Source organism: Heptranchias perlo, chromosome 12, assembly GCF_035084215.1.
Source record: "Heptranchias perlo isolate sHepPer1 chromosome 12, sHepPer1.hap1, whole genome shotgun sequence".
Taxonomy (NCBI): Eukaryota; Metazoa; Chordata; class Chondrichthyes; order Hexanchiformes; family Hexanchidae; genus Heptranchias; species Heptranchias perlo.
This window is the reverse complement of record NC_090336.1, coordinates 29564902-29575481: the sequence shown is the minus strand read 5'-3', so window position 1 is coordinate 29575481 and position 10580 is coordinate 29564902. Positions and strand designations below refer to the sequence as shown.

Here is a 10580-nt window from a genome sequence, read left to right as displayed (position 1 = left end):
CATTATAATGAAAATTACATTGAGCTTCACTGTGCTCTTTCCTGAAAATTTTGTTGCCCTTTTAAATAGGACATCCAATGCCAATGTAATTGAGTACATGGTCACTTTCTTAACATTATTTGCAGAGAAAAAAAGAGGTGGAAGCAGCACAATTGGCTTGAATGTACGAAGATTGAGGAGGGCAAAAAATCATCCCGGGTTCCTGCTCCTGATTATTATCTGGTGACCCCTGCTGGAAAGTACATATGAATGAAATAGGAACTGAGCTCATTTGTGATGATAAATAAACTGTTAACATTCATTCGCCTAGATTTTCCTCTTTTGGCATAGTTAACATCAGAATGACTATTAGGAGGGTTATAGACTCAAAATGGAAGTAGGCTGTTTACACCCAATTTTCCTAGGTCAATTCATTAACATACCTTTAGGTCTAGATTTGGAAGGTGGTAGCAGAAGGTTGTATGTCAATCAAATTCAAAGGGATGGAGACAATTGAAGGGAGTGTTACAATAGGGGGGCAAAAGTTCTGAAAATCTTTAGAGAGCATAAGAAGGCATCTCAACACATTAGCAGCCTTTGATGGGACAGGTAATTAAGAGGTAGGCATAAATGAAGGGAAAAGAAACCCATTGTGCAGGAATGTGTGGCAAGGCAACCCAGTACCCGACTTCCTGTTTGATGGCTACTGAAGAGGAAGTGGTGCTACATAAGATGGTTTCAAGGATGGATGCCTTCAGGGCCACTCCACTGTACATCTCCATAAATCAACACTGCAGCATTCCTGCAATGAGGTGGAGCAAAGTTTCAGGCCATTCATTACTGTCACTGCCTGTGCCAGCCCTCTGCTACAAGGTAGCTGCAGGTTCCTTACAGCAGATGGTACAGCAATACATCTGCCTCCCTGTTGACCCAGACTCTGTGAAGACAGTTCTCCATGGTCATTGCTAGAGCCCGCAGAAATGGATGGTGGCATCTTAATGAGTGTGGCTAATCACACAACGCTGGCTCTTGATCACCCTCACGTGCCTTCTTTCATGCAGTAGCATTTGAAAGCATGTCAAATTATGATTAGGTTGATTGCCCAGTATTTTTACCTCTGTCTGCAAATGTGGAAGTGTAGGTACTGGTGGATGAGCACGGAGCATCTCTCGTGCAGCCTGATCTGCTCGCCATCTCACTGTTGGTTTTCTTATTCTTCCATGCACATCACATCAGAAACCTGCTGGTGCCAATAGTTTTGCTGAGGTAAAAAAGATAATTTACATCAATTGGCACAAAGGCTCATGTTAGCATTGGCAACTCTGATTGGACATATTCCTGGAGGTGTCATCACATGACCTCCTGCCTCCAACTGCCCCGCCCCTACACTCCTTCCATTGGTTGCCCAAGATGCCCATATTCGTGGCACTCCGCCTTCCCATGCCAATTAGAAAGCGAACAGATTCTTCATTATCTGCTTGGAGGATTCCTGACTGTCAGCCAAACAGCCTTTTTTCCACATGTCCGATATTTACATTACTAATGAACAAAAGCGTTCAAAGAAAACTAAAACAAAACGTTATTTTTCTCTCGGGTTGCTCGCAACAGTGGCCTGGAGATTGATCTTTAATTCCTGGAGACACCAGGGCAATCCTGGAGGGATAATGAGAATTTAAATTGCAACAGGAAAAAAAGTGAAGAAAAACAGTTCATATAGCTAAATATACTTACCTTTATATTGCTGTCTCCTTTCCGTGACCTCCAGGATAATTACTGTCGCCTAGTTACCCTGGACGTCCATTTCAAATGGACATTCTGTGTGTCAGGCCTCCTGCATAGTAGAACACTAGGAAAAGGTGCAAGAAAGGTGCTAAATTAATATTAAAATGAAGCACCTGCTCATTTGAAGTGAATTTCTCTATCACTGCTGGTCCCACCCACCACAAAATGCATTGGGACACAAATGCATTGGGACCTTTGCAGCTGAACAGTATTTCTGCCTAGTTTCTATGGGCCCGATATTACCAGGGCGGCGGGTTCACGGCAGGGGGGGGCGATTGGGCGCGTGGGTAACGCGCCCAGTGAAATCAGTCTGCTCCGCAGGCAATCGCAGGCTGATTGGATCCATTTACCTCTTGTTCCGGGTTCCCCGCTGCTAAGCTGCATGGCGGGCAGACTGCGCATGCGCAGTGAGGTCTGTCAGCTGGAGGAGCTCTATTTAAAGGGGCAGTCCTCCACTGACTGATGCTGCAAGAAATAGGAAAAATTACAGCATGGAGCAGCCCAGGGGGAAGGCTGCTCCCAGGTTTAATGATGCCTCACTCCGGCTCTTATTGGATGGGATGAGGAGGAGAGGGAGGACAGAGATCTTCCCCCCGGCGGGTGGGAGGAAGCGGCCTGCCTCTGCCACCAAGAAGGCCTGGCTCGAGGTGGCAGAGGAGGTCACCTGCACCACCAACATATCGCACACCTGCGTACAGTGCAGGAGGCGCTGCAATGACGTAAGTAGGTCAGCCAAAGTGAGTACACTTACTCATTCCCCTACACTCCGTCTGCCACATCACCGCCCCCACCCCACATCTCCTTCTGCACTGCCAACACTACTCTATCACATCACTCCTCACACCCACTCAAACCTCATCCTCATCTTACCTGCACTTACTCACCTCGCCAGTACTCATCCCGCCACTACCACTCAACCCAATCCTCATACAAGCTCAGGGCTCTATCTCATACTCACCCTCTCATGCATCTCTCTCACAGTCAGCCTCACTCAAGCTGCCACTACCTGTGCTGCAGCCACTGGGCATGCATCACATATGTGCAGTAGGCAGCGTAAGGCAAACGTGTCGTGAGCATGAAGGGGATGCACAAGGGTGTTTGAGGGTTTGTCATGGTTTTTACTTCTATTTAATTTCTGAGCAACTCACATTACATATTATATTGTCACCACTACTGTCACGTCTTTGCGAATCTTCCCTGGTTTGTGCAATAATGCCCTTTCCTGAGGATCACTATGAAGACCCACAACTGATGTCACCCATTGTGTCACTGCAGAGTGGGTGTTGGTGTATTTGCAGGGCTCTTTTGTGCAGACGACTGAGAGACGTCGGCGATGTCCCCGGTGGCACCCTGGAAGGATGCGGAGGAGAAGTTGTTGAGGGCAGTGGTGACTTTGACAGCGACAGGTAAGAAGATGGCGCTCGGGCCAGCCGGGAGCAGCTCGGCATGAAGGAGGCTGCAGATGTCCACGACTACGTGTCGAGTGACTCTGAGCCTCCGTGTGCACTGCTACTCGGAGAGGTCCAGGAAGCTGAGCCTCGGTCTGTGGACCCTGTGGCGAGGGTAGTGCCCCCTGCGACGCATCTCTCTCTGCGGTTGCCCTCCCTCCTGCTGTGCAGGTGGATGTGTCACAGCACTGTGTTGTGGAGCTCCACGTGTCAGAGGTGGATGGCTTGGATGGTGAGGCTGGTGATGCTGTTCGCCCTCCGAGGAGGTCATGACTGCATCTACAGCGGCCCCCATCCGGAAGATGTACATCTGAGGGGGTCCGCAAGGTAGGTACATGTGTCTGGACACCGGGGTAAGTGTGCAAGTTGGTGAATTTTATTGTTAGGAGGAGGGTGGTGGAGGCCAAACTTTGTCCCAAGTGACAGAGTGGCCTCCTGCAATGAGTGAGGGTCTCCACCTGTCAAATGGACCTTTGCAGCTGCCACAGGCTGATAGCTGCAACATGTCCATTTGAACTGGGAGTGTTTCCCCCAGTACGGGAAACAGTCCCAGTTGTTTGTAAAATCCCAACCCTCCTGAAATATCTCGTTAATCAGATCTGTAAACGACCTGAAATACCAAAATAAATAGCTTAAGTGGCACCCCACCGGCTTTAATTGCCGGCGGGAGTCCCACATGCGGGGGCTGTGCGCGCATGTCAGTGCGTCTGTGGGAAACCCGGAAGTGGGCGGGTTGGAGCCGGGCTCCCGACCTGCCCTGGGAATCCCCGATTTTGGAGCCCCCCCACCGCAAGGAATGCACCCGATCGCGGGTGCTAAAATAGAGCCCTATATCTGCAATACCTTCCAAAAATTGGGCAATACAAGTTGGAAAATCTGCACTATGGCCTGGATTCAATCATAAAACATGGCCACTTGGGTAAAGTAATGGAGGAGTTTTTGTGCCCATGTAACTGAATTGCTGTATACTACTGACTAAATAAGCGGCAGAGAGAAAACAATAAAAGATGAAAATTCAATCATTTTCAATGGTGAAAGAAATCATTTTTTAAAAGTTTTGCTGCTTCAGCTGCATACTTCCAAAACTCATTCAACCAACTGAAATCAATTAGAGTACAGATCAAGGAATGAGTCCCAGTCTGAGCTTTTACATTGTTCCTACAATGAGGCTATTTCACATACTACTGATGCTTATATTTTTAAAAAATCTGCTGACTGTCAGAGTACTATTTATAAATATTCAGGTTTCAATCCAAATGAGCCACCTATGTTTTGTTTCCCCTAAATTGTGCCTTAAATTGTGGAAGACACATAGTAATTATGTTGTGTGGAGTTCAAATCAGGTCAGTATGTAATAGAACTTGAAGAGAATCAATACTCTAGTTGAAGATGTGGCCTCATCAATCTTTTTTTTCTTTTTAAGCCTGATTATTTATTTATTATGCAGATCAATTTTCACATACACAATGTTCCTGTTTTGAACTGCAACCCTTTTAAATTGTTAACCCTTAAAGACAGTAGCCAATAATTGTACAGCTAACTCTCAATTCAGTGTCGTTGGCAGTGTTTCCAGAACTTATACGACACTGGCCTGGAAACTGCTCATGAAATAACAGCAAGGCTGACAGGGTTCACCGTTATTTCAGGGCAAATGGAAGAGCAAGTTCTGGTGAGCGCACATGCGCAGTCAAACTCGGCGATCCGGAAATTGCTCTACCCTGCTCGCTTGAAAGATGTGCGGGAAGGACAGCTCGCCGGCTGAATGAATGGACCAGCATGAACTTGCTGCATTGCCCAGCTGGAAACGAACTAATCTCCCATAAAAAAGGAACGCTGGGTTTTTTAGGTCTAAACTAACTTTTAACGGCATGGAACGTCTTAATGATTGCTAAACAACCTCACTGGTACTGAAAATTAACTTTTAAAAATGTGAAGTCTCATTCCTTAAATTAGCCCGTGAATAGTTTGTGGTAAGTTTATAACTAATGAGTGGCCGACGAGGTTCGTTCGCCACTCAGTGCAATTTCCAGGCCATTGTCTTTATGACCTGGTATGGATGAACTGATTGCCTTGTCTTCCTCTGGGAGGATGGTGTTAGCCTTCTGAGACATCAGTATGATGAATCTTCATCTTTAGGGGTGATATCTGTTCCTGCTGGATCCTCTGCTCCTGAGTAAATTCACCTTCTGTGCTGGTGGCTGTATTTGGACTAGCTGGCTTAAGCCTCACCTTTCTTGATCTGAAGGAACTTGTAAATCCAAGTAAAGAACTTATATCTGCCTGTATCTAGCAGCTATAGCCATAAAATCTAAAACTATTATAACCTTTCTCTCTATTGGAGATGCACGTTCCAATTTAACAGAGATATTTTTCTACATGTACTAGACAAAGAACACCTACACCTTCTCCTACAAAGACTACTAAACTAAGAACTAAGGACTGAGAACTGAAGACGGAGGATCTTTGTGTCAAAAACGCCATCTTATCTCCAAAGAAACCTCCTCAATTCTATTGACCAATCTGACACATGTTAAATAATTTCAGACCTTCTGGTCTCAATCACCTCACATAGCTCTGTTGGTACCCATATTGACCTCCAAATCAATGGAACATCAGCACCTACACACGGCGGGTTGTTTGTTTACTCCCTAGTTTCTCAGATTTTTGCTAACAAAGGGGTCACACATAGGTCCAGAGAAGGACATCTTTACATCCCCCTTAATGAGCTATCTCTGGACCTGTGGTCGATGGCTTTTTTCTATCACTGATAAGGAATGTTTTGTTTGTACAAGATTTCATGGTTTAATTAGCATTGGACCTTTCCTTTCCTGCCGTTCAGTCTGACTACTGATTCGATTTTGAGCACACATTTAGGCAATTCTTTGGGCACTTCTCCAACTAGTGGAGATGGTGCTGCATGAGGTGGCTGTAAAGAGGGCTGCCCTCTGTGCCACTCCACTGCACCATCCCCATAACTGCAGCATAACTAGAATCAGGTCAAAGCCAGCTCGAGGCCACAGCTGACTGATACTTTCATGGGGTGTGCCAGCCCTATGGTGCATATTAACATTATGTGTCCTTACAGCAGATGGCACAGCTCTGTATCTAGTTTTCTGCTGACTCTGACCCTGTTAAAAACAGTTCCGCATAATTGTTGCTTGCAAATCTGGTTGGTGGTATTTTGGTTGGTGTGAGCAATCAAGCATTGCTGGTTCAGGATTAGCCCAGTATGCCTCTTTCAAGCAGTTCCACTTAAATAATGACATGTTGTGATTGGGGTGCATCTGGAGAATCATCCAGCATATTGGTTAGTCAGACCTTCACAGTTATCTGTACCGTTGGGTCTGCAATCACAAGCTACTTACAAAGTTGGAGCCTCTGAATGCATTGATCATCTGACAAAGTGAGATCTGGTCACCTTGGTCTGCATATTTGGAGTGCAGGTCTTGGCAGGTGGGCACAGAGCATCTCTCATGCAGATCAGCGGGGGTGGTTGTGAACTTGTGTGCAGAACTTGACAATCGTAAAGCTCTTTTTTCCAAGCCAATGGGGGGAGCCGATATAGCCTATAATCAAACCTCAGTACATGCTGCCCCCATCCTGTGAAAAAGAGCATCTTAGTTATTGTAAATTTATTGTGGGACCCTTCTGCCTTTCTCACTTTCTGTCTTTTTCTTACTGTTAATAGCAAACAAACTACAAATTCCTCCCCCCTCCCCGGCAATGGAGTATACGGATTTAATTCTTCATTCGGATAAGACGTTAAACCAAGTCTGCCTTATCAGGTGGACATAAAAGATCCTCTGGTGCTATTCGAAGAAGAGCAAGGGAGTTCTCCCGGTGTCCTAGCCAATATTTATCCCTCAGCCAACAACACTAATAACAGATTACTTGGTCATCATATTGCTGTTTGTGGGAGCTTAGGAACATAGGAACAGGAGTAGGCCATTCAGCCCCTCATGCCTGCTCCGCCATTTGATAAGATCATGGCTGATCTGTGATCTAGCTCCATATACCTGCCTTTGGCCCATATTCCTTAATACCTTTGTTGCCAAAAAGCTATCTATCTCACATTTAAATTTAGCAATTGAGTTAGTATTAATTGCTGTTTGCGGAAGAGAGTTCCAAACTTCTACCACCCTTTGTGTAGAAATGTTTTCTAATCTCACTTCTGAAAGGTCTGGCTCTAATTTTTAGACTGTGCCCCCTACTCCTAGAATCCCCAACCAGCGGAAATAGTTTCTCTCTATCCACCCACCCTATCCGTTCCCCTTAATATCTTATAAACTTCGATCAGATCACCCCTTAACCTTCGAAATTCTAGAGAATACAACCCCAATTTGTGTAATCTCTCCTCGTAACTTAACCCTTGAAGTCCGGGTATCATTCTAGTAAACCTACGCTGCACTCCCTCCAAGGCCAATATGTCCTTCCGAAGGCACAGTGCCCAGAACTGCCCACAGTACTCCAGGTGCGGTCTAACCAGGGTTTTGTATAGCTGCAGCATAACTTCTGCCCCCTTGTACTCCAGTCCTCTAGATATAAAGGCCACCATTCCATTTGCCTTCTTGATTATTTTCTGCACCTGTTCATGACACTTCAATGATCTACGTACCTGAATCCCTAAGTCCCTTTGGACATCCGCTGTTTTTAACTTTTTACCATTTAGAAAGTACCCTGTTCTATCCTTTTTTGATCCAAAGTGGATGACCTCACATTTGTCTACATTGAATTCCATTTGCCACAGTTTTGCCCATTCACCTAATCTATCAATATCCCTTTGTAATTTTATGTTTCCATCTACACTGCTTACAATGCCACCAATCTTTGTGTCATCGGCAAACTTAGATATGAGACTTTCTATGCCTTCATCTAAGTTGTTAATAAATATTGTGAATAATTGAGGCCCCAAGACAGATCCCTGCGGGACTCCACGAGTCACATCCTGCCAATGTGAATACTTACCCATTATCCCCACACTCTATCGCCTTTCGCTCAGCCAATTTCCTAACCAAGTCCGTACTTTTCCCTCGATTCCATGGACTTCTAACTTAGCTAACAGTCTCTTATGTGGGACCTTATCAAATGCCTTCTGGAAGTCCATATAAATAACAACCATTGACATTCCCTGTCCACTACTTTAGTCACCTCTTCAAAAAATTCAATCAGGTTTGTCAGGCACGACCTACCTTTCACAAATCCATGCTGGCTCTCTCTGATTAACTGAAAATTCTCGAGGTGTTCAGTCACCCTATCCTTAATTATAGACTCCAGCAATTTCCCCACAACAGATGTTAGGCTAACTGGTCTATAATTCCCCGGTTTCCCTCTCTCTCATTTCTTATAAAGCGGAGTGACATGTGCAATTTTCCAATCTCGAGGGACAGTTCCTGAATCTAGAGAACTTTGAAAGATTATAGTTAGGGCATCCGCAATGCGCTCACCTACTTCTTTTAAAACCCTGGGATGGAAACCATCTGGTCCTGGGGATTTGTCACTCTTTAGTGCTATTATTTTCTTCATTACTGTTGCTTTACTTATGTTAATTTTATCGAGTCCCTGTCCCGGATTCAATATTAGTTTTCTTGGGATTTCCGGCATGCTATCCTCTTTTTCTACAGTAAATACTGACGCAAAGTAATTATTCGACATGTCCGCCATTTCCCCATTGTCAATGACAATATCCCCACTTTCAGTTTTTAAGGGGCCAACACTGCTCCTGACCACCCTCTTTTTCCTAATATAACTATAAAAGTTCTTCATATTGGTTTTGATATCCCTTGCAAGTTTCTTTTCATACTCTCTTTTTGTAGCTGTGCACAAATTGGCTGCTGTGTTTCCTTACATAATGTAACACTTCAAAAGTACTTCACTGACTGTAAAACATTTTGGAACTCCTGAGATCGTGGAAGGTGCTATCTAAATGCAAGTTCTTTCTTCTTATTTCTGTTTTTTTCTCTATACCTTTAAATTAATTAATTTAATTGGTATGGAAATAACAACATCAAATGGTACCCCCTCACCGTTTACTAAATTGTCAGCCTGCGATACTTCCATTACGCTATACTTTTGAGACTGACTTCTTGCCATTAAGTTTCGAAATCCATTCATCATTGTGCAGTACAGGAGTCCTTGAGGCTACCTCAAACTTCTTTGTTCCAGTAAAAATAGAGGCAATATCAAGTTGTGATCTGGTACCACCTTGTATTGGCTGATTACAACTGTTAGTCGCAATCTCATCAGCTGTAGTTCTGAAGTTGAAATTCCAGATTAAAAGTCTTGATTCAAGTACAGGCTTGTCACCTGTCTGGTTTCGATTTGGTTTTTAAGTGGGCTGTCTAGAAATTTCTAAAATGTAAACCAGATAGCTAAAGTCATTACTTCTCTCCCTCCCACCATTTGGACACATCGCCCTGTTCCACAGGCAAAGTACAGAAGCAGCAGCTACCTGAGCAGGGTAGAAAACATTTTCTACTCCACAGTTTGTACTGCCATACTAACAAATACTTTTAGTAAGTTTCCTACAGTCAACATTACTCATTGAAGGAAGTAGCTGTTGCAGCCATTGCCAATTAAATCATTTCCTTTTTGAGATACGTAAATGAATTAAAGCTTATAATTATTTTGTGCCCTTGTGAAAGTCAGGCTTAAAAAGCAACTTGTTCATGCTTAAAAGAAAAACCTAAAATGCTGGCAATCAAAAATAAAAATTGAAAATGCTGGAAATGCACAACAGGTCAGTCAGCATTTTAAAGATTAAGAACATTCACATTAATAGTTGGTGCCTTTCATCAGAACTCACTGCTACTATTTCCTGTAACTATAGCAAATTCAACCTTTTAGGATGCATTTACACTGCAAGTTTAGTACTGATGTGACATCAACCTAAGCTGTGTCCTACCAACATAGATTAAGGCCTCGCTGGACTCTGAACTGTAGTGGAGTGAGACTGCTCCTCCAGGGATTCTCACTTTTTTTTCTCTAGTGATAGTTTGGGCCCAGTTGTGGTGTGAATGCACCCTTGGTTTTTAAGGTATGTAAATCGAAAATGTGTTGAGTTGAAAGCCTGCAATGTGAGCCTTTTCACATTAGTTATTCCTGTTTTGAAGGTGTTTACCTTTAACATCAAATCAATATGAATAACAGGTGATTTACATTGTCATGTTTTGCCCCCCTCTTGGATTTCTGGCAATCTCAGAGCCAGAAACCAGAGCATACGAACATATAAAAACGAAGGACAGGAAAAGACCAGCTGGTCCATTGAGCCTGTCCCATATGATCACGGTGCACTTATTTACACCATGACTCACACCCACCTCCTTCTCACCAACAACCACCCACGCAATCTCCTGGAAAAGGCTAAAGAGAAAA

The 10580-nt window shown here is 44.1% G+C and overlaps 1 long non-coding RNA gene across 1 annotated transcript; it reads right to left on the bottom strand.

Moving 5' to 3' along the window:
- Positions 1-207: 207 nt before the first annotated feature.
- On the bottom strand, positions 208-1812 carry LOC137327703 (uncharacterized). Its single transcript, XR_010964527.1, has 3 exons — positions 1711-1812; positions 1095-1240; positions 208-229 (listed from the first exon to the last, which is right to left on the bottom strand). It is a non-coding gene; the product is annotated as an uncharacterized lncRNA (long non-coding RNA).
- Between the last annotated feature and the right edge of the window lie 8768 nt (positions 1813-10580).